Genomic DNA, 25,617 nt, shown 5'->3' with positions numbered 1-25,617 from the left:
TGGCTGGGTATTAGTTAAATTCCTCTGGAGTGAATGAATCATATGCAGCCACTCAAACACCTTTTATCATGTTACTGTGGCTGTCACAAATGAGTAAATGTACTTTGCTTTGGATGATATGCCAGAAATCCTTTACTACATTTTCTCCAATGTGAGAACCTAGATAATACTTCATAGTAAGAATGTTCCAGCAAGAATTCAGGAGATCAGGGAAACTCGGAAAGCTGGCATTGTTAAACAGGTCCACAGATCAGAAGTTACAGAAACCGTGAGAGTAGTTAAAATGTTTCTTCTATTTTTTTCATAAATTCTGTCATAGCTGTAAGGAACGATTTATTGGGGAATGTTTGTATGGATTGGCATTTTACAGCAGGAATTACTTTTCTGCTGCTGTTGTTGTTGATGAACTTGTAGCACAGATAGCTAAAGACTATGTGGACATGAAAGTGGCTGTACCTTTATTAATTGTTTGGAATTCATTTGGACATTTTGTTTGCAGATGCATTTTCACATCCAATGCACCTGTTAGAAAATCAAAATATTTCATTGTATTTAAGGTAGGTTAGGTATTTATTATCAGTTTAAATGGTGTTTATTTAAAACTACATCTAACAAAAGCCTCTATGCATCCAAATCAAGTTTTTAAGCTGAGAATTCAGTAAATAGTTACCTACTTAATGATATTAATCATCATATCTATGGACAAATACTTTGTTGATCAATGTAATAAAACAATTCAAAACAAAAGAATAAAAGGCAAGCTTTAGTACATATCTGCTTTTCTTTTCTTCCTTCTCTGCTCTGAGAAATTTGAACTCAGCACGACAGACGTGGCAAACTTATTATCATCACTGCTTATAAGAAAATATTCGAAAATGTTATTTTTTGTAATTTATCTTGTAATTAACAAATTCTTTTCAGTAGTCACCTCAAATAACAACAATTAAAAGCAATCTCAATTAGCAACATCAAATATTTGAGCCTTTCAGTCAATATGTGATTTGTTTGCTTCACTCATAACGATGATGCCCATTAATTTATCTGTATCTCTCAAATCTCATGCATCTGATGTCTGCAGCCTTGCCCTGACCTACACTTTTGTGATGGCTGCCGGATATCCAGCTTATACTATAACTGGTATATGGCCAAACAGCTATATGTTTAACCTTTATTTATTACTCTTTTCGAGCTCTTTAACCTCTCTGTGTACAACAGTATTATCCTCAAAGAGCCATATAGGACTGAAAATGTTATTCTTCATGTCATTTTTATGTACCCTGCTGGCCCAAATATAAGCTGCATGCTTAATTTTATGGGGCAGAAACAAAGAGGACCTCAGTGAAGAAAAATTCTCACATTACCCATTTACATTCATCACAGGTTTAAGTCCTGTCCAAAAGTGTGTCACCTTCACTATTGCAGCTATTTCTGAGCTCAGTGCAAGTGCAAACTTTCTGTGTTTTACAGAGAATATATGTGATGTCCAGTATCTCCTCCCAAATGTGGCACAGAAATAGGAGGCTTCACGAGTACCAGCACTTTGTGGTTTATAGCCTTCTAGTTCCAATAGGTGCAGAGATAGTCTGCTTTACTGAAAGGTTGAGATGGATAGAGAAGGGGAAGAGTGGGAGATGCATCAGGCAGGTGGAATATACATACAAGTAGTGGGCAGTTGGAAAAGGAAGAGGAGGAGGAAGATATGGTCAGAGAGCGAGTATGGAGGAAATGGACAGAGAGAGGGAGTGAAGCTGTGTGGAAAAGGCTAGTTACTCAATATCTTTGAGCAATTTTTTCAACTGAAAGTTGCTGCTCTTCTTAGATAGATAAATCAGTATGAGCTTGCAACACCTAGGTCAATATTGTTACCACATGCCCGAAGCAGTGTTCGTCAGTTACACTTTTGCTGTCGCGCTTTAAAACTTTTCCATCTATGTGTAAAAAGTAACATGGTTCCTGCAAATACTAATATATTGCTTGTTGTTCCAAGAGAATATGTTCACAAGATTGCCAACTAACACTTATAAAAGTTTCAGTTCCCTGCATTGGGTATGCCTTCTTATAGATGTTCTGAATGAACTCGCATTAATGCCCAGCACACTCATTTCTGAAAGGCGAGCTGTTTCCATGAAGACAGGCCTTGCTGCTCACAAACAATAATTGTAATTATTGCTGATTTGGTGGGTGAGTGACAGAATGATATGCATGCATATGGGGGTATGCAAAAGAAATATTTTAGACCTCCTGGCTACAAATAAACCCAGTCTTTTTGTTAGCAAAGAGGGGATTTAGTAATGATGCTTACATGATTTATTGTCATGAAGGGCAAAATGATCATCAAAAAAGCAAAGCAAGTATTTTTATGTGGCTGATCTTGTAGACAGTCAGTAACAGCCTGCTTAAAAAGTGAACTGGGAACAAACAGTTCATATCCACAAAAACACAACAATTGTGGTCAAAACTCAAACACACTATAACCCACAGTCTAAGTAAGAACATCCATGGTAAAGTAATAAAAGACAGCAAAGAACCACCTTGGTTAGCGGTACCTTTTCAAGATTGTTGCAAAAGTAGAGTACTACACTTTCACAACAATAGATACTACAGGGAAACTTGTAGAGGAAACAATGACAACTTTTGCATCCAATAGGGACTATTTGTGAAACTACAGTCACTTCTACGGTCCGATCCTGGAGGAAAATGTTTTAGATAATCCTACAAAGTTCTAGTCCCACGTAAGTCATCGCACAAATCCGAAACTAATTTTTTTGGCTTTATAATTGTTATTCAAGTCATTTATTGGTGGGATTGTGAGACTGCCCCACTTGGTATGAAACGTCTTATTTTCTTATTTGTAGAAAAAGATGATTTTGGGAAATATATCTGTCATTCATCTTCTTTGTTGAGTTTTGCCATAGATCCAATGTTTGTTATTGTTGCTGGTTACTACTGTTGAGTTGAATTTGACGTTCACTGTTGAGCTGACATTACACGAGTCAGTATTTCATCTGCAAGTAAGGATATCCAAAGGACTTTCTAGCGAAGAGATCATGGAAATTCTATACAATTCTGATGTCAGTGACGATGAAAATGAATGGGACATTGATAATGAACTGAATGAATATATGGCACCTCTTGACAGAGACCAAATCATAGCATCAGATGAAGCTGATGATGAAATATCAGAAGACACTACACATTCATGTGAACAAGAAGAAGTAGAAGAGGAGGATGATGATGATGAAGAAGAAGACACTGGAGATTTGTTTGTTTCTAGAAGTGGACTACAATTTTCTAGTGAACCACCGAAAGGTGGGCGGCGTCGACGTCGCAACATTTTGAACGTAACACCTGGCCCAGTGAATTATGGAAAAACGATCAAAACAATAACAGAGTCATTTTTATTATTTATTTCACCGGAAATCGTGAGCATTATTGTAGAAGAAACGAACAGGGAAGCCAAACGAGTATTTTCTTTGTGGAATGCAGCTCATTCTTCGAACAAAACGACATGGAGGGATATAAATGCAACTGAAGTGTATGCTGCATTAGTAATTCTAATAAGAGCTGGTTGAACACATGGACGTTGCACAAGTGCTTCCAATATGTGGGGAGGTAATGTTGCCTTTCGGCAACTATTCTTTTCTGCTGCCATGTCAAGAAACCGATTTTTGTCTATACTGAAATTCTTGCAATTTGACAACAGGGACACAAGAGCACAGAGAACTGAAGAAACCAAGAACAAGCTACAAGCCATCAGGGTAGTGTTCGACAAATTTCAATCTAACTTGTGCAAAAACTTCTATCCTTATGAATACGTGACTATTGATGAACGATTAGCAACATACCAAGGAAACTGCCCTTTTAGGGTTTATATGAAGAGCAAGCCTGGCAAGTATGGCATTAAAATTTGGGTTTGTGCTGATTTGAAGACATCTTACTTATTATGGATCCAAATTTACACAGGAATGGTGGACAATACTCGGGAAGTGAATCAAGGACAGAGAGTTGTTTTGGATCTGATGGAACCATTTCTGAATAACCGTCATGGTGTAACAACATAATTTTTTCACCAGTTTTCCACTGGCTGCTGAACTACTAAAACGAAACACGACATTGGTTGGTACCTTGCGTTCCAATAAGAAAGAGATTCCGAAGGAATTCTTGCCAAACAGAAAGAGAGAAGTTCACTCTTCAATGTTTGGTTTCAAAAATGACTTGACCCTAGTTTCCTATGTTCCAAAGAAGGGAAAGGCAGTAATACTACTATCTACTCAGCATAATGAGAGACAAGTGAGTGGTGAAGGAAGTGAACACAAATCCGAAATCATACAGCACTACAACAAAACCAAAGGTGCTGTAGATAATGGGGACAAAATGACAAGAGAATACAGTTGTGTTAGAGGAACGAGGCGGTGGCCACTAAAAATCTTCATGGAAATGATAGATATTGCAGCACGGAATGCATATATTCTGTACACTCAAGGATTTCCTGAATGGCAGAAGAATAACCAAAGTCGACGTAAACTCTTCACGACTGAACTGGCATTTGGACTCAGCTGCAAAGGCAACATGGAAGAAAGAGCCAAAAATATCAATGGTCTTCATAAAGATGAACAAGATGCACTGAAAGCTTGTGGTATTGCAATTCCTACAGCAGTGATCCAGACCCAGTGTTCCAAGTTACCAGCACCACAACGATGTCAAGATTGCAAGAGAAACAAAGATCGGAAAACAAGATTCTGTTGTGTAACATGCAAGAAACCTGTTTGTAATATACACAGAAGAAACTGTTACTGTGAAGTGCATGCAGTGCAAAAATGTACTTGACTGAAAAGCTGAAAAAAGTCTTGTTATTTTACTGCAGTGACTGTTGAGGTACTTAGATTATTAATTTGCTGTTCATTGAGTACTGAATTTAGTGAAAGATATAAAAATTGTTTTGTACTTTGTATCTGTGATCTGATTAAATATGTCTAATAACCTGAAAAGCTGTTTTTCAGTACTAAATAAACCCATTCAATGGAAATAACGAAATCTGAGAACAAATATTACAATAAAACACAAAACTTTTCTGGGGTAGTCCAAATACCCCGCTTGGTAAAATAGAGGTGTGAAAAAACTTGGTAACGGGAGGGTTAATGAACGTGTGTACTACTTTCCAACTTCAAGGCTTTTGGGGATCACTTAGCCGTTGCCTGATTGAGCATAAATTTTAGATGGACTATACTGTTGTTGACTGGAAAAGGGTTGGGGTGGGAGTCACATGATTACACCTTATGGAAATTTGGCTACAGCTATGGTCACCCTACTGCACAATGTAGTTTAATATATCAAATGCTTTGAGAATTTCAGTTTTAAGGGTACTTACGGTTCAGTAACCACATAAGATTGTGGCTGCAAATTGAATCTTCAAAATTTTTGTGTTGTGGCTGTCATTGTATGTTCTGGAAGGTTAAAACATGACAAGAACTCAGGGTTGCCACAATTTTCCCCAAGTGAAATTCCCTCATTTCCAGACAAGTTATAGCATCTTTCTCTGGCAAATTTTGAGGTCTCAAGGGTGAGTAATGATATAAGTTGGTAAAAATAAATGGAGGGACTTCTGTATTTCTAAATTTGTGAGCAAAAATCTTAAGTACCAACATCTTTTGTAATAAACTGTTTTTAGAAGGGGAAAGCACGCCAAATGGTATATGTGTTTCATTAAGACCACTTGTGTTATTTTATTTCAATAATACAAAAGACATTTGGTGACAAAAATATGCGTTTCATTGGAATCACAAGACAGATTTAAAATACCTTCACTGGTTTCAGAAATAACCACAGAAAAAGTAGGCCTCTTGAAAGAAGTGTACAAGGTGGGGAAGAGTTGTGTAAACCAGCACTATAGATGACCACCAATAAAATGTTGGTTTTACTATGTTATTGTGTGTTATTATTCACTGTGTTATGTCTATTATTTTAGAGGTATTTTGTGTCCACCTGCTTAGTTGAGTGGTAATGTGTTTGCCTGCCATGCAGCAGACATGGGTTCGATTCCCGGATGGGTTGGAGATTTTCTCCGCCTGTGGACGGGATGCAATGCCACATGATCATTTCATTTTACAGGTACTGGGTTTTTTTTTGTTCGAGAAATATATGAGTGAGTACATAGTATACAAACCTCCAGTGACTGCCACAATTTACTACTTCTTACTGTCCATACTTTCTAATATATTAATTACTTATAAAGTGCCAAAATGTAATAGAATAAATAAAATGTCTATAAAATGCGGTATTGTACAAAGTAATTGCGGTGAGGCAATCGCAATTCCTGAAATCCATCGCCCGTAGCCTGTGGCCTGCCAAGGAGCACCGCAGTCCTGGGCCCATGGATACAACATGAAAATCTGCTGCAGAATGCCACAGAAAAACAGCCGTGGCCTGCGGGCAGGTCAGTGAGACTAGATCCAACAGGCAGGGCGTACACATTAGTGGCAAATGATAGGCTTCAAATTGACAGGTCCGATCCATTATGAGATACACGCAGAAATGGCAGTTTCTGCCCGTCATGGAAGTCCACTTGTGTGGCCAGCTGTTCACGAGTCACAGACACCTTGTTGATGAAATGAGACTAGGGTCATCAATCAATGCTACAGGTGACTTGCACAAATACTCTGAGAATCAATACTAACAAGCATAGGTAACAACTCAACATGAAGATGTTCACTGAGCTGCAACACCCTCTCACAACTAAATTTTCGGCCATAGCCCTTGTCAGAAAACAAGAGCGCACACACTTTCACATAATCACTCAAGACACAACACACGCATACACGACTGCCATCTCTGGCCGCTGTGTGAACAGTCTCTGAGAATCAGATCCAAACAAACCATTCCTCATGATTCCCTGCCTCTCAATGGCAGCTGCAAGGGTAACGACAAGAAGTGGTGGCAGCACTGATTGCAAGCTGAGGGGAATGGTAGGAAGGGGAGACACAGTAAGAATGAGGAAGTAGGGAAGCAGTGCACGTACTCAGCTGCACCCAGTCAGCGACAATGCATGACATCTCAGTAAACAAACCAGACAAAAAACGAGATTTTTCCAGGTTATTCCCCCCCCCCCCCCCCCAACACTTCTGAAATTGCCTGACATTCCCTGATTTCCACAAATTGTGGCGACCATGGGAACTGTAGAAAAGCAGATTTTACTGTCGAAGACCTACAACTAGCAAGAATTCACACACTTATGTTTATAGCCAAAAATATGATCATATGAGGTATCAAGAGAAATCTGTGACTCAATCGAGGACTTTTCTTGGTAGGGAGGACACAAAATGTTATTTTGGACAGAGAATCATTGTCACATGTAAAAGTAACTTTGGGCGTGAGGACCCTTGCTGTTCATGTTGTATATAAATGACCTTGCAGACAATCTTAATAATAAAATCAGGCTTTTTGCAGATGATACAGTTATCTATAATGCAGTACTCCCCCCCATGAACCATGGACCTTGCCGTTGGTGGGGAGGCTTGCGTGCCTCAGCGATACAGATGGCCGTACCATAGGTGCAACTACAATGGAGGGGTATCTGTTGAGAGGCCAGACAAACATGTGGTTCCTGAAGAGGGGCAGCAGCCTTTTCAGTAGTTGCAGGGGCAACAGTCTGGATGATGAACTGATCTGGCCTTGTAACATTAACCAAAACGGCCTTGCTGTGCTGGTACTGCGAACGGCTGAAAGCAAGGGGAAACTACAGCCATAATTTTTCCCGAGGAAATGCAGCTTTACTGTATGATTAAATGATGATGGCGTCTTCTTGGGTAAAATATTCCGGAGGTAAAATAGTCCCCCATTCGGATCTCCGGGCGGGGACTACTCAAGAGGACGTCGTTATCAGGAGAAAGAAAACTGGCGTTCTACGGATCGGAGCGTGGAATGTCAGATCCCTTAATCGGGCAGGTAGGTTAGAAAATTTAAAAAGGGAAATGGATAGGTTGAAGTTAGATATAGTGGGAATTAGTGAAGTTCCGTGGCAGGAGGAACAAGACCTTTGGTCAGGTGAATACAGGGTTATCAATACAAAATCAAATAGGGGTAATGCAGGAGTAGGTTTAATAATGAATAAAAAAATAGGAGTGTGGGTTAGCTACTACAAACAGCATAGTGAAAGCATTATTGTGGCCAAGATAGACACAAAGCCCATGCCTACTACAGTAGTACAAGTTTATATGCCAACTAGCTCTGCAGATGATGAAGAAATAGATGAAATGTATGACGAGATAAAAGAAATTATTCAGGTAGTGAAGGGAGACGAAAATTTAATAGTCATGGGTCACTGGAATTCGTCAGTAGGAAAAGGGAGAGAAGGAAACATAGTAGGAGAATATGGATTGGGGGGAAGAAATGAAAGAGGAAGCCGCCTTGTAGAATTTTGCACAGAGCATGACTTAATCATAGCTAACACTTGGTTCAAGAATCATAAAAGAAGGTTGTATACCTGGAAGAATCCTGGAGATACTAAAAGGTATCAGATAGATTATATAATGGTAAGACAGAGATTTAGGAACCAGGTTTTAAATTGTAAGACATTTCCAGGGGCAGATGTGGATTCTGACCACAATCTATTGGTTATGAACTGCAGATTGAAACTGAAGAAACTGCAAAAAGGTGGGAATTTAAGGAGTTGGGACCTGGATAAACTGAAAGAACCAGAAGTTGTAGAGAGTTTCAGGGAGAGCATAAGGGAACAATTGACAGGAATGGGGGAAAGAAATACAGTAGAAGAAGAATGGGTAGCTCTGAGGGATGAAGTAGTGAAGGCAGCAGACGATCAAGTAGGTAAAAAGACGAGGGCTAATAGAAATCCTTGGGTAACAGAAGAAATATTGAATTTAATTGATGAAAGGAGAAAATATAAAAATGCAGTAAATGAAGCAGGCAAAAAGGAATACAAACGTCTCAAAAATGAGATCGACAGGAAGTGCAAAATGGCTAAGCAGGGATGGCTAGAGGACAAATGTAAAGATGTAGAGGCTTGTCTCACTAGGGGTAAGATAGATACTGCCTACAGGAAAATTAGAGAGACCTTTGGAGAGAAGAGAACCACTTGTATGAATATCAAGAACTCAGATGGAAACCCAGTTCTAAGCAAAGAAGGGAAGGCAGAAAGGTGGAAGGAGTATATAGAGGGTTTATACAAGGGCGATGTGCTTGAGGACAATATTATGGAAATGGAAGAGGATGTATATGAAGACGAAATGGGAGATAAGATACTGCGTGAAGAGTTTGACAGTAGACAACATTCCATTAGAACTACTGATGGCCTTGGGAGAGTCATGACAAAACTCTACCACCTGGTGAGCAAGATGTATGAGACAGGCGAAATACCCTCAGACTTCAAGAAGAATATAATAATTCCAGTCCCAAAGAAAGCAGGTGTTGACAGATGCGAAAATTACCGAACTATCAGTTTAATAAGTCACAGCTGCAAAATACTAACGCGAATTCTGTACAGATGAATGGAAGAACTGATAGAAGCGGACCTCGGGGAAGATCAGTTTGGATTCCGTAGAAATGTTGGAACACATGAGGCAATACTAACCTTACGACTTATCTTAGAAGAAAGATTAAGGAAGGGCAAACCTACGTTTCTAGCATTTGTAGACTTAGAGAAAGCTTTTGACAATGTTAACTGGAATACTCTCTTTCAAATTCTGAAGGTGGTAGGGGTAAAATACAGGGAATGTGGTGCTACAGAGGAATGCTGAAGATTAGATGGGTAGATCACATAACTAATGAAGAGGTGTTGAATAGGATTGGGGAGAAGAGAAGTTTGTGGCACAACTTGACTAGAAGAAGGGATCGGTTGATAGGACATGTTTTGAGGCATCAAGGGATCACAAATTTAGCATCGGAGGGCAGCGTGGAGGGTAAAAAACGTAGAGGGAGACCAAGAGATGAATACACTAAGCAGATTCAGAAGGATGTAGGTTGCAGTAGGTACTGGGAGATGAAGAAGCTTGCACAGGATAGAGTAGCATGGAGAGCTGCATCAAACCAGTCTCAGGACTGAAGACCACAACAACAATGCAGTACTACCCTAGAAAAGCTCCATAAATATTCAGTCAGATCTCGATAAGATTTCAACCTGGTGCAGAGATTGGCTACTTGCTCTAAATGTTCAGAATTGTAAAATTTTGCAATTCACAAAATGAAAAAATGTAGTATCCTAGACTATAATATCAATGAGTCACTGTTGGAAGCTGCCACCTCATACAAATACCTGGGTTTAACACTTTGTAGGAATGTGAAGTGAAATGATCACATAGGCTCCATTGTGAGTCAATCAGACTTCAACTTATTGCTAGAATACTGTGGAAGTGCCATCAGTCTACAAAAGAGATTGCTTATAAATCATTTGTGCGACCCATCCAAAATCAAGTGTTTGTTTTGTTTTGCTTTAGGGTGCAAAAAACAGAATAGGAGACAGCTAAAACAGGCATGTGGCCAAAAAAAACACCATACAGTAAAGGAGGTCCAAAACTAAAAATTAAATGGCCTTCGCCATATTGCTGCTGTGAATAAAAAGTAAAATGCTGTCGACAGGCCATGAGTCATTCACTAAAACAGCTGATAAATCAGGCAGCAAGCCCAAGCTGGAACGTAAATGGTTAAAAAAAGGGCATTCCAGCAGGAAGTGGTGGACCATTAAAATTCGTGTGCAGTGTGGACAAAGTGGTGGGGTTGCACCACTGAGTAAATGATGATGGCTAAAAACGCAGTGCCCAATATGCAGCCGAGTTAAAATAATCTCCTCCCGGTGGGAGACAATGCCAAAGGGACACCACCTCCTGACAGAAGGCAATGCAGAGATCATCGGAGGGAATATAGGTACTCATGGGCTGAGGTACGAGGACTGCAGCCTTGGCAACAGCATTAGCAGCCTCATTTCCTGGCAGACTGACATGACCAGGGACCCACAGAAACATGACACTGGCTCCACCAACAGTGAGCAAGTGACAGGTTTCCTGGACCTGCTGCACTAAGGGATGGGCAGTGTAAAGCGCACATAGACTTTGCAGGGCACTGAGTGAGTCTGAGCAATGATGAAGGCAAACCCGATCCCACCGTCAGTCCGAGAGCCATCAGTGTATACAAAGGTACTATTGCAAAGTTTCATGCGAAGGTCGTGAAAGACTGGAGTAGTGTCCTTACGAAGCTAATGAAGACCAAGGTTAACATGGGCCGCTTCACGAAGCCAAGGTGGTGAAGGGTTCACACCCACTGGGAAAGCTGCAGGTAGTGTGAAGTTAAGCGCCGTAGTAAATGGTGAAAGCAGACTTCAGGAGGTAACAGAGAAGAGGGACGAGCACCATACTGACGATCAAAGAAATCATCAGAGGAGAAGGCATAAGATGGGTGGCAATGCTTGGCAGACAAACGGCATACATACCCGCTGAGGAGAAAGTCAAGGCAGTAGGACAATAGTAGTTCAGCAGCTTCAGCATACAGGCTCCCAACCAGGCTGGTGTAGAAGGCGCCCGTGGCCAGACGGATGCCATGATGGTGGATAGTGTTGGGACGGCATAAGAGGGATGGGTGTGCAGGCACACATAAACAAAGCACCCATAGTCGAGTTTCGAACAGACAAGGGACCAGTACAATCGGCACCCCAGGAAGTACCAGTGAGGACATGTAAGAGATTGAGGGACCGCGTAAAGCGGGCTACCATGTAAAACACATGGGAGGACCAAGAGAGTTTCCTATCGAGCATGAGCCCCAGAAATGTCGTAGTTTAAATGAACGGAAGGGCAACAGGCCCAAGATGTAGAAATGGTGGGAGAAACCATATGCGCCACATGAAATTCATACAGACGGTTTTGTCAGTGGAAAAGCGAAAGCCATTGTCGATGCTCCAGGAGTGAAGACTATCAAGACAGTGCTGAAGATGCCACTCAGTGAGACAGGTCCGTGGAGAACTGCAATAGATAGCAAAATTGTCAACAAAAAGAGAGCAGGAGATGCCCGACGGGAGACAGGCCATTCTAGGGTTAACGGCGATGGCAAAGAGAACGACGCTCAGGATGGAACCCTTAAGCACACCATTTTCAGGGATAAAGGTGTCCGACAAGGCAGAACCCACAAGCACCGTGAAAACTCGGTCTTGTAAAAATGCCCAAAGAAAACAGGGCAGGCACCCACTAAAGCCCCACGTGTAAAGAGTACTGAGGATACCAGTTCTCCAGCAGGTGTCATAGGCCTTCTCCAAATCGAAAAACACAGCCACAGTCTGGGATTTCCACAGAAAACCATTCATGACATGGGTGGACAAAGTAACGGGATGGTCATCTGCAGAACACCGTGCACGAAATCCACACTGTGCTTTCATTAGTAAATGGCGAGACTCGAGCCACCACACCAGACGGGCATGAATCATATGTTCCATCACCTTGCAAACGCAGCTGGTAAGAGAGATTGGTCGGTAGCTAGAAGGAAGGTTTTTGTCCTTACCGGACTTAAGTATGGGTATGACAGTGGCTTCACGCCAGTGTCCAGGAAATGTGCCCTCCACCCAGATGCTGTTGTATGTGTTAAGCAGAAAGCCAGTCAGCCTTAGTAAGCTGCCAGTTGGGCATGTGCGGGAATAGGTGTGCGAGGAGTCGGAAAGGAAAGTGGGTGCTCCAGTGTTAAGGCAGAAGAGGTTAAGGAGGTCAGCCAAGAGGGCACCTCTCTGACCGGTCCTGGGAGAACCCCAAAGGGGATTATGCGCATTAAAGTCACCGAGTAGCAAAACTGTGGGAGGTAGCTGCCCAATAAGCTGAAGGAAGTCTGCCCTTGTGACATCAAATGACGGAGGTACATAAATGGTAAAGAGGGAAAAAGTCAGGCGGGGAAGGAAGAGGCAAATTGCAACAGCTTGAAGATGGGTAGTCAGGGAAATGGGTTGACTATGAAGGTCATCCCGTATGAGCAGTGCGACGCCTCAGGGGGAGGTCAAAACAAATTGATAAGTAATGTGAAATCTCAAAGCTGTCATGAGGGCTCAATTTAGTTTCCTGAAGGCAGAATACAAGGAGATGCTGTGAAACTAAAAGCATCTGTAAATCCTCTTTGTGGGACTGAAGGCCACGTACGTTCCATTGTAGGACAGTCATGAGGAGGAAGAGATGTAGGAGTGTCAACTCGGCTGTCACCAAGTGACAGCTGGTGTGGAGTCACTACTACAGGGCACAGAGGCAGGAGGATCCTGCTCCATGGGGTCCACAGTAGCATTGGCGTGCTTGTGTGGTCGGTCCGTGGAGTCCAACGCTGAAAAACTGTTGGTGGTGCAACGCTGAAAAACTGTTGGTGGTGCGCACTTGCGAGACAGAGCCCGGCCGGGCTATGGTTCCACGCAGCGACACCGTCGAACAGGATCTTAAAGTTGGCGAAGAAGAAGACCATTTGCCTTTAGCGGACTTCTTTGAGCCTTTCTGGTTAGAGGAAGATTTGGGTGGTGTTTGGCTGGAGGGACTGAGGAAGTCTTCACGGGAGTACTCCATCTGTCCTTTCCTGCCCACTGGTTGTGTAATTGGTGGCTTCACCCCTTGAGGTGAGAGATTGACGGTTTGTTGCACAGCGGGACGGGGTGATGGCGACGCTACTTTGAAATTGGGCGACTTCACAACCTCAGAGCCGAGTTTCAGGTTGCATGTCTCCATGGCCACGTCCTTCATGGAGCGAGGGGTAACAACAATAGAACTATAGGTGCCAGAGAGGAGAACACAGGGTTTACAACTAGCCAGTAACTTGCGAGCTACTGGGTAAGGCACCTTTTCCTTTACCTGAATCTCTTGGTCAGCCCGCTCATCTAGGTACACGTGACAATCCCAAGAGGCGGCGGCATGGCCGCCATTGCAGTTGGTACAGCGGGGAGAACAAGGCGGACAATCGTCCTTATGTGCATCTCTGCCACATGTTACACATTTGGCTGAGTGTCAACAAGATGTTCTAGAGTGATGGAACCGATGACACTGGTAGCAGCGCATCAGGTTCGGAATGTACGGCCAGACTGTGATAATTTAATAGCCTGCATGGATCTTTGACGGCAGCACCACTCTATCAAAGGTGAGGAAAAGAGTGCGGGTGGGCACTAAGGAAGAATCTACTTTTTTCATTACATGATGGGCGACAGTGACACCCTGTTTGGAGAGGTAAGATTGTATTTAAGCCTCAGTTAGACCGTCGAGCAGCCTGGTGTAAATTACACCACGGGAAGAATTCAAAGTGCGATGGGCCTCGACATGAACAGGCTGGCTGTGGAGAAGCGAGGCAGCAAGCAGTTATTGCATTTGGGAATCAGAAGCTGTCTCCAAAAACAAAGTGCCATTCTGTAAATGACAGCAGGATTTCACAGGGCCAGCAATTGCATCAACACCTTTCTGAATAATAAACAGATTAACCCTGGTGAAGGACTGACAGTCTTCAGTACACGAGACCACAAGGAACCATGGTGCAGCGGGAAGGATCTTTGAATCAATAGACGTTTGGTAGATCCTGAATGGGGAGATGATTGACTCATCATGAGAAAATCCCCCATGATTGGCAGCATCTCCGATGGTGCACTCCTTCCAACTGGTGGCTCCCTTTACAAGGGAGCGCACCCACCTTAGGTGATTGTTCACACCTCCCGAACATCTGACAGAGGGACCAATCGGCAGTTTGGGAAGGTTGCAGCTCAGGCAATCACCCCTCCCTGGGCCTTACCTTTACCAGAGATATATGCAAACCCTACCTGTTGACCCAGGGCTGGGAATTACGCGTTACCCAGTCACCTGTTACGTATCAGATGCGTGGGCCAGCCTTCAGGAGCGCACAGAAAGGAAGAAGAAAAAAAGAGGATCCTCAAATGCCGAAGCAGAGGAATGAGAGGAGAAGGGAAACAAAGAAAGGAAAAGGCGGCCAAAAACAAAGATGAGACTGTTCGCACATCAGCAACAGAATGCAGAACATTCACAAGAATTCCCCAGACAAGGGAGGGGAAAAAGAACAGCAAGAAGATAGACACGCAGCATGGAAGGGAAGATGCTGCACAGGTTGGGGCCCTGTGGTAGCCAAGCACGAATCCGTCAAAGAGTGGCGAATCCCCTGGAGGGGGGGGGGGGGGAGAAACAAATGTGTGCGACCCATCCCTGATAGGACTAACAGAGGATATTGAACATATACACAGAAGGGCAGCATGAATGATCACAGGTTTGTTTAATCCACGGGAGAGCGTCACAGAGATAATGAAGGAACTGAACTGGCAGACACTTAAAAGACAGATGTACTATCCCGAGAAAGCCTGATAACAAAGTTTGAAGAACCAGCTTTAAATTATTACTCTAGGGATATACTACAGCCCATTATGTACTGTTCACATAGAGATTGTGACAATGGCCGAAAGTTCAAATGTGTAGCAGTCTTTTCATTGTGTATGTTGGTTGGTTGGTTTGGGGGATTAAAGGGACCAGACTGCGACGGTCATCGGTCCCCTTTTCCAAAAAATTAAAACCACCCAAAGAGAATAAAAACGAACAGCAGGAAAGACGTCAGACGACACAAGACAAGAAATACTCCTACAGAGATCAGACAAAACAAATTAAAATCACACAGAGAGTGACGGTGGTTGGCCGACCATAGAGGGGGGGGGGGGGGGGGGGAAGGAAAAGCCAACCACCGAGAACGCATTAAAAACTCAGTTTAAAATCGGAGGCCAAAAGCCAGAATCAACACTAAAAAACAGAAACACTCAGATTAAATGATAAAAACCCCCTGCCCGAATAAAACGCGAAACTAAGCCAGCCGTAACAGGGTCATCAGATAAAAGGGCAGGGAGCGTATCAGGCAGCGCAAATGTCTTCCTGACCACAGCTAAAAGGGGGCAGGGCAACAAAATGTGGGCCACTGTCAAAGCCGCCCCTTAGCGACATAGAGGAGGGTCCTCCCGGCGCAGTAAATAACTGTGTGTCAGCCGGGAGTGGCCAATGCGGAGCCGACAAAGGACGATTGAGTCCCTGCGGTTGGCTCGCATGGATGACCGCCGCACAGTCGTCGTCTCCTTAATGGCACGGAGTTTATTGGGCGTGATCCGATCGCGCCATTCAGCGCCCCAATGCGCAAAAACTTTTCGGCGGAAGACTGCCCGCAAATCAGTCTCTGGGAGGCCAACATTCAGAGGTGGTTTACTCGTGGCCTCTTTCGCCAGGCGGTCAACATGTTCATTGCCTGGGATACTGACATGACCGGGGGACACACAAAGACCACAGAGCGGCCGCAATGGTCAAGAGTATGCCATCACCAGACGAGAACGAGGGAAACACTGGTCGAGAGCTCGTAAACCGCTCAGGGAATCGCTACAGATACCGAAGGACTCACCTGAGCAGGAGCGGATATACTCTAAGGCACGGAAGATGGCGACCAGCTCAGCAGTGTAAACGCTGCAGCCGTCCGGCAAGGAACGTTGTTCGGAATGGTCCCCTAGAGTTAGCGCATAACCGACACGACCAGCAACCATCGAACCGTCAGTGTATACAACTCCAGAGCCCTGATACATGGCCAGGATGGAATAAAAGCGGCGGCGGAAGGCCTCTGGAGGGACTGAGTCCTTCGGGCCCTGTGCCAAGTCGAGCCGAAGGCAAGGGCAAGGAACACACCATGGGGGTGTACGCAAAGTGGCCCGAAAAGGAGTTGGAACAGTGAAAACCCTAAGCCCGGAGAGAAGCTCTTTGACGTGGACCGCGATCGTACAACCTGACCGGGGCCAACGTTCTGGCAGACGGACGACCGATTGCGGGAACAGGAGACAATAGTTTGGATGCCCGGGCAAGCTAAAAACATGGGCAGCATAAGCGGCCAGCAAACGTTGGCGCCGTAACCGCAGGGGAGGGACACCTGCCTCCACTAGTATGCTGTCCACAGGGCTGGTACGGAAAGCACCAGTGGCTAGGCGTATCCCGCTGTGGAGGATCGGGTCCAGCACCCGCAATGCAGATGGGGATGCTGAGCCATAAGCCAGGCTCCCATAATCCAGACGGGACTGGATTAACGCCTGGTAGAGCCGCAACAGGCTAGATTGATCGGCACCCCAGCGGGCGTGGCTCAAGCATCTCAGAGCATTTAGATGGCGCCAACACGCCTGTTTAAGCTGCCGAATATGAGGCAGCCAAGTCAGCCGGGCATCAAAAACTACACCCAAAAACCTGTGGGTCTCCACCACAGCAAGGAGTTCGTCAGCAAGATAAAGCTGCGGCTCTGGATGGACTGTTCGGCGCCGGCAGAAATGCATAACGCGCGTCTTGGCAGCCGAAAACTGAAAACCATGCACTACAGCCCAAGACTGCGCCTTGCGGATTGCGCCCTGTAGCCGACGTTCAACAGCTGCAATGCCAGTACAGCTGTAGTAAAGGCAGAAGTCGTCGTCATACAGGGACGCTGAGACAGACGTCCCCACCGCCGCAGCGAGCCCGTTAATGGCTATTAAAAACAGGCAGACACTTAAAACAGATCCCTGGGGCACACCGTTCTCCTGGACACGGGAGGAACTATGGGAGGCCGCGACTTGCACGCAGAACGTACGATACGACAGAAAATTGCGGATAAAGATCGGCAGAGGGCCCCGAAGACCCCATCCATGAAGCGTAGAAAGGATGTGATGACGCCATGTCGTATCGTACGCCTTCCGCATGTCGAAAAAGACAGCGACCAGGTGCTGACGGCGGGCAAAGGCAGTACGGATGGCCGACTCCAGACTCACCAGATTGTCGGCGGCGGAGCGGCCTTTACGGAATCCACCCTGAGAAGGAGCCAGAAGGCCCCTTGACTCCAGTACCCAGTTCAACCACCAGCTCACCATCCGTTCAAGCAATTTGCAAAGAACGTTGGTGAGGCTAATGGGACGGTAGCTGTCCACCTCCAAAGGGTTCTTCCCAGGTTTCAGATTGGGGATAACAATACTTTCTTGCCATTGCGACGGAAACTCACCCTCGACCCAAATGCGGTTGTAAAGGTCGAGGAGCCGTCGCTGGCAGTCCACTGGAAGGTGTTTCAGCATCTGACAGTGGATGCCATCTGGCCCAGGAGCAGTATCAGGGCAAGCGGCAAGGGTACTGTGAAATTCCCAATCACTGAATGGAGCATTGTAGGATTCAGAATGGTGGGTGCGAAAAGAAAGGCTTCGACGTTCCATCCGCTCTTTAATGGAGTGGAAGGCCAGTGCGTAATTGGAAGAAGCGGAACTAAGAGCAAAATGCTCTGCCAAGCTATTGGCAATTTCGTCGGAGTCTGTACAAACTGCTCCATTCAGTGAGAGCGCAGGGACGCTGACAGGGGTCCGATAGCCGTAGAGGCGTCGGATCTTGGCCCAGACCTGCGATGGAGAAACATGGAGGCCAATGGTGGACACATACCGCTCCCAGACTCCTGCTTGCTTTGGCGGATAAGGCGGCGGGCTCGCGCACGCAGCCATTTGAACGTGATGAGGTTTTCAATGCAGGGATGTCGCTTGTGACGCTGTAGCGCCCGCCGGCGATCTTTAATCGCTGCAGCGATCTCAGGCGACCACCAAGGCACAGTACGCCGCCGAGGGGACCCAGAAGAACAGAGAATGGCAGATTCGGCGGCAGTAACGATGCCGGTGGTGACCGATTGAACCACCGCATCAATGTCACCACTAGAGAGAGGCTCAATAGCGGCAGTGGAGGGAAACAAGTCCCAGTCAACCTTATTCATAGCCCACCTGCAAGGGCGCAGAGAAGACCGACACTGTGGCAGTGACAGGAAGATCGGAAAGTGGTCACTACCACACAGGTCGTCATGCACTCTCCATTGGACAGACGGTAAGAGGCTAGGGCTGCAGATCGAAAGGTCGATGGCGGAGTACGTGCCATGCGCCACGCTAAAGTGTGTGGAGGAACCATCATTTAAAAGCGAAAAGCTGTGCTAATAAATGCTCAATGGTGGCGCCTCGACCTGTCACCACTGACCCACTCCACAGAGGGTTATGGGCGTTGAAGTCGCCCAATAACAAGAAAGGTGGCGGCAATTGGGCTATCAGAGCAGCCAGGACATGCTGCGCGACAGCACCATCCGGTGGAAGGTAAAGACTGCAGACGGTAACAGCCTGTGGCGTCCACACCCGAAAAGTGACAGCCTCTAAAGCTGTTTGTAGAGGTACAGACTCGCTGTGGAGAGAGTTACGGACATATATGCAGACGCCACCAGACACCCTTTCATAAGCTGCCCGGTTCTTATAATAACCCCGATAGCCACGGAGGGCGGGGGTTGGCATTGCTGGAAACCAAGTTTCCTGAAGTGCAATGCAGAAGAAAGGGTGAAGGCTGATAAGTTGTCGGAGCTCAGCAAGATGGTGGAAGAAACCGCTGCAGTTCCACTGGAGGATGGTATTGTCCATGCCTGAGAGAGGCGTGACGGGACTTGGAAGGCAGATTACGCCGCTGGGTCACCTGCTTTCTCCAACTGAGCACTGGTGCTAGCACTATCCATGGCGTCTGAGGGACCGGCGAGATCGAGGTCCTCAGTGGACGCCAGAATCTCCACCTCGTCCTCAGACGCAGAGCTTGTAGGAAGCGGTGGGCTGGGTGCCACCGCAATGTCGTTAGCCTCGGGGACTTTCTTCTTCTTCTGTTTCTCTCGCTGTGCCTTCGGTGGTTCAGGCTGGGAGGGCTTCACTGGGTCAGTCTCAGGGACAGACGACGACCGTGAAGCCCTACGACCAGGGACCGGTGGTTGTTTGAGCCACTTGCGGCTGTCTGCTTTTGTACTGGTCGGAACTTGCGAAGGGAGGTCCCCAAGGGACCCCTTCCTGGCGAGAGGAGCCGAAGAAGACTTACGCTTCTCCGGCTGGGAAGGGGGAACTGATGTCCCCGATGGTTGGGAGGGTGTTGCTCCTGAAGTAGATGGAGCAGGAGCAACAGGGAGTTTAGTGCCCCCCACCATCAAGGGGGCAGGTGTGGGCCTTCGACTCTGAGAGCTGATGGAACTGTAGCAGGAGTGACAGTTGCGGCATAAGAAGATGTCATACGCACTGGATGAAGCCGATCATATTTCCGCTTCGCCTCAGTGTACGTCAGTCGGTCGAGGGTCTTGATTTCCATGATTTTCCGCTCCTTCTGCAGAATCAGACAGTCCGGCGAGCAAGGCGGATGGTGCTCACCACAGTTCACACAGATTGGAGGCAGGGCACAGGGATGATCAGGATGGGATGGTTGACCGCAATCATGACATACGAGGTCGGAAGCACAGCATGAAGACATATGGCCGAACTTCCAACACTTGAAGCACCGCATCGGGGGGAGGGATATATGGCTTGACATCACAACGGTACACCATCACCTTGACCTTCTCAGGTAACGTGTCACCCTCGAAAGCCAAGATGAAGGCACCGGTGGCAACTTGATTATCCCTCGGACCCCGGTGGACGCGCCGGACGAAATGGACACCTCGTCGCTCCAAATTGGCGCGCAGCTCATCATCGGACTGTAAAAGGAGACCCCTGTGGAAGATAATGCCCTGGACCATATTCAGACTTTCATGGGGCGTGATAGTTACGGAGACATCCCCCAGCTTATTACAAGCGAGCAACGCCCGCGACTGGGCGGAGGATGCCGTTTTTATCAACACCGATCCGGACCGCATCTTGGACAAGCCCTCCACCTCCCCAAACTTGTCCTCTAAATGCTCTACAAAGAACTGAGGCTTCACGGATATAAAGGATTCCCCATCAGCTCTGGTACAGACAAGATACCTGGGCGAATACATCTCACTTTCATTCAATGCATTTCGTTCCTCCCATGGTGTGGCGAGGGAGGGGAACGATTTGGGGTCATAAACGTTACCTTTAAAATAGGCCCTCGAACGCTTTGAGACTGCTGGTGGCTGGCCACCAGCAAGAGAAGATGTGCCACGCTTCATTGCGTGTCATCCACCCTGATGCCACCTACTCCGACCAAGGGCCCTCCCCACAGGCGCCACCCAGCCACAGCAAAAGCCACCTGGCAGGATGGCCATTGCCGGGAGTCCCGATGCCCCAGGGAGATGGGCATCTACTCCTTGGCATACGCAGGGAGTGAACGGCGCAGGCATCAGTAGAGCGATCCCTGTGTTGTCAGGGGGCTACAACCAACAGGGTACATGGCAGCCCCACCACAACGGACTGGCTACCGTGCTGGATGTTAGGTGACATGTGGTCCATGGTCGCCGTCAGTGCAGAAAATGGCCCTGCACATTGCTTGGCAGAAAGTGCACGCAGGAGCGTATCCATGCCCAAGCCATGGAGAGCGGGCAGGACTGCAATGCAACGACGAATAAGATGGCGAAAGTTCTCAACGCAAGATGGACACAATGCACCAAGTAAGGCGCCCTTCCCCAATTGTCTTGCTCTTCGGAAAAATTTTGAGATATCAAGGTCAAACCCGACAGGGGACCATCACATAAGGCCGAAACGTTTGAGACTCCTTTTAGTCGCCTCTTACGACAGGCAGGAATACCGTGGGCCTATTCTAACCCCCGAACCCGCAGGGGGACATTGTGTATGTCTATGATTAAACATCTCCTTTACATGGTGAGTAGTACTTTGTCCTTTCCATAATAATGTTGTTATGGCATCCTGACTTTGGTATTGTTTGATAAATGTAATCCAATATAGTAAATACTATGATTTTAGAAAACCACCTATGGAGTAAGAGTTGTAAAGCAGAAATAATTTAAATTGATTTATAAAACAGCTATTATTATCTACCATGACCTTTCAATATTTTTATGTCTGCATGTTTTGCTCCTTTCTGTGCAACAATAAGGTTAAGTTGTGGTAGTGGAGGCTACTTTTGTTCCTATTATTATAGCTATGAATGTTACAATTATTTTCCAGTTATGACTGGTTCTTCCCATATTTCATAAAATAGTAAATTCATTGTGAAGTAGTTGTTAGTATGCCTAATTTTTTAAACAGATGTCTGCAAGAGGTTTGGGAATACAACTCAGATATTACTCTTACAGCAAATTTCTGTGCTATGAATACCTTCTCTGTTTGTGGAATTCCCCCAGAAATTTATTTCATATGATATTAATGAATGGAAACACACAAAGCTAAATACGAAGTGAAGAACTTATTTCCTCATGCATTCTCAACAAAATCAGTAATTACACACAGAATAAATGTTTCTCAAGTCAAGTGTTTGAGGTGATCTACAATATGCGATTTGCAATTCTAGTTCAAATCATGAATTTTGTATGTTCAGTTTCAGACATCTCCTTTCCCCTATGCTCTACAACAATAACACACCCATCTTTGTAAAGAACTGAGTGAACTGTGTTGTTTCTAACTTAATAACAGATAATTTACTGAGAAACAATCAATATTTCTTCTGAATTTTTCAGTATTGTTCCTTCTGTTCTTACACCTGCATTGACTTGATTATGATGTTTGCAAGGAACAATATTTCCGCTTCATCGGTGTAGGAAGGAAAGTCACTTAAGTGGGATAACTCACCTTTCTTTCTTAAAGTCTTCATTGTTCAAAACCATGCTGTAAGAATAATTTGTGCTGTTCACTCATGATCCTCTTGCAGACATCCATTTAATGAGCTGGGTGTGTGTTCTGACTACTGCTTCACAGTATATCTATTCCAACATGTATTGCACTGTATATAATCAAGCACAGTTCAAAAGGAACAATGATATACATAGTTACAATACCAGAAGGTAACATAACATTCATTACTCCACGTGATAGGCTGTCTTTAGCACAAAAAGGGGTACACAATTCTGGAACTAAAATTTTTGATCAATTACCAAGTGACATAAAATGTCAGACAGCAAAGTAAAATTTGAAAGCAAACTGAAAAAGTGTCTCCTTCACAACTCCTCCTATTTCACAGAAGAATTTCTATTACTGTATTGTGTAAAAGGTGGTGGATAGGAATTACTAACTCACATATATATTTAAAGAAAATCATAAATGTTCAGCATGTACCCATATTGACAAATTAATTTGCAATGTGAATGTCACATTACTCACTCCATGTCAATAAGTTTACACAAAATGATCCACGGAACATGAAAGTAACTAAATATATAACAAGAACATGAGCAGTCTCAATATTAAAACCTTTGGAACACCAGTAACTGCAGGTTCTATCTAGGGCAGTCCTTTGTTCCTCTCAGTTAAATATGAAATGAACCTTTTACTCATTGTGCCTCAAAGGCATAAATTTTATGTTTCTCCAAAAGAATGTGGTAATTTGCAAAGTCAAATGTCTTTAACAGATTTCAAAAAATCCCTGTACGTGAAATCTTATCACTGTTTTTCTGAAAGACATTTTTTTCATCAATATTATTTTTGTCCCATTCAACATATTCTCCATAATACATTTGGTACAGTACTTTTTCAAACCTCATAGCTACTGAAACATGATTTTCAGAATGACTTCCAGCTCCTTCAGTGCTTCTGCCTTTATGTCAACATTACAGGGCATTTGAAAAAAGAAAAAAATATCAGTACCTGCTGAGATTGTGCCACTTTAATTGTGACAAGTAATTTCTAGTATTCAGTGGTGTAGGCTCTCACAAGAGATGGGGTATTAAATTATCTCAATATACACATGTGGGCAACTGCAAATCCTCAAGAAATCATGGAGATGAGGCATCAGATCACTTCATTATCAATTTATGGTCAGGTATTGTAGGTGACAGACTATTTGGACCATACATTTTACCAAACAGGTTCAACAGGTGCTGTGAATCACCTATTTCTGTCTGATGAATGCCAGCACTATTACAGAATATTACCCTTGCAGATAGTCAGTAACTGTGGTGTATGCAGAAAGTGCATCTCTTCATATTCTATGGATCATGTGACAGTACCTCACCATACTGTTTCATGGGGGATGGATTGGTCCAGTAGCATGGTCTCCCTATTTACTGGACATGAATCCAGTGGATTTTTGGTTATGAGGACATTTAAAGGTGTTGATGTGTGCCCAATCCATTGACACTGTACAGATGTTACAGAAGCATGTGATCAATGTATGTGACACAATCTGAATGGAACCAGGTGTTTTTGAATGAGTATGTGATTTGCTGCAAGGAAGAGCTGAAGGATGCGTCAGGATGTAGGGTACACACATGCATCATTGGTTATGTCTATGTAACAGACAGATGGGAATGAGATGGACCGGTTTCCAGACACATCATTATGGGAACTTTACTTCTATTTTTTACCTATACTACCTCCTGTAGGAATACGAAACAAAAATATGTGTGTGTGTGTGTGTGTGTGTGTGTGTGTGTGTGTGTGTGTGTGTGCACGCGCGCGCAGCTGGCTGCAGTTCTTCCTATTCCTGAAGATGAAAAGAGATATGACTGGAAGACTTTTGTAAATGTTGACAATTCAGAACCACTGGAAGCCATTATGAAAATCATGTTTCAGAAATGCTATAACGTCTGGAAAAGTACTGTCATACAAGTATCATTTCTTAAACAATTCACAAATGGGCAGCAAAGTGTGACATTGCCAAGATGCAAATTTCCACTAGTTACATTGCCACATGTCAATGGATTTTCATCAGACTGCGGTATGCAAACAGCACAGATCTTCCACATAGTACATCTTAACTGACCCTACAACTAGGTGACACTAACATGTGGTAGAGTAAATCCCTGAGATCTACAAACTCTACGAGTAGAACCTTCACATTTCCTTGGATTTTTAAGTGTTTTTTTTTTTTTTCAGTCTTGGTTCTTCGGAAAGCTTCCAGTGGACCTTGATTTTGAAAATATACCCACTCACTCATGTTTTATCACCAGTTATGACTTCTATCAGCAGTTCTGCATAGTCATGAACTTCATTCAGTAACTTCTGGGCACAGTTTGTTTTAAGTCTGCACGATCTTTGATTGAATTTCAACAACTTTTAAACAAAATTTTGTGACACATGTTTGTTTACCTTACTGACACTGTCAGTAGTTGATAACAAGGGCTGTCCTGGAAGAAACTAAACAAACAAAGAAAATACAAAAAAATAGGGGAAAAACTTTTATTTCTCAATGTTCAGTAGCTTTGATATCTTTTAATAGTAGAACCATCAAGCTCTGCAAAATAGTCAGCAGCTGCAGTCTTCACTACTACATTTTTGGCAAACCTTTTACTACCAAGACGTTTCTTCAAGTCTAGCAACAGAAAACAATCAGAGGGAGTTAATCTGACGGAAAGAGCATATGAGAAAGCAATATGAAATTAAACTTACTGATTTTGGCCATGGCAATAATGTCTGTGTGAACTGATGCAGTACCCTGATGAAGAAAAACTTCCTTCTCTGTTAAATGCACCCGTTTTTGCTTGATTTCATCATTTCAACACTACAATAAGTTTGCATAATACTTGTCATTCATTGCTTTTCATTTTTGTAGATAATCGATTAAAATTATCTCCTGTGCATCCCAAAAAAACTGACAACATGACCTTGCCTGCAGGTGGAACTGTCTTCACCTTCTTTGGAGCTGATTCTACCCTTTCAGTCCATGTTTTGACTGTTCCTTTGTCTCAGAAAGTCACTGGTCATCCAATAACATTTTTTGGATTTTCTTCTAATTTCCGGCATGT

The 25,617-nt window shown here is 44.4% G+C and overlaps 1 long non-coding RNA gene across 1 annotated transcript in view; it reads right to left on the bottom strand.

The window, feature by feature from the left end:
- LOC126193791 (uncharacterized) overlaps nucleotides 1-22,638 on the bottom strand; it is a 33,576-nt gene extending 10,938 nt beyond the window's left edge. Inside the window, exon 1 of the long non-coding RNA XR_007538485.1 lies at nucleotides 22,508-22,638. This is a non-coding gene — a long non-coding RNA (uncharacterized LOC126193791). The remainder of the gene's footprint in view (nucleotides 1-22,507) is intronic.
- Between the last annotated feature and the right edge of the window lie 2,979 nt (nucleotides 22,639-25,617).

This window comes from Schistocerca nitens, chromosome 1, assembly GCF_023898315.1.
Source record: "Schistocerca nitens isolate TAMUIC-IGC-003100 chromosome 1, iqSchNite1.1, whole genome shotgun sequence".
Taxonomy (NCBI): Eukaryota; Metazoa; Arthropoda; class Insecta; order Orthoptera; family Acrididae; genus Schistocerca; species Schistocerca nitens.
Note: the sequence above shows the minus strand (reverse complement) of the source record. Positions and strands in the feature narration are given on the sequence as shown.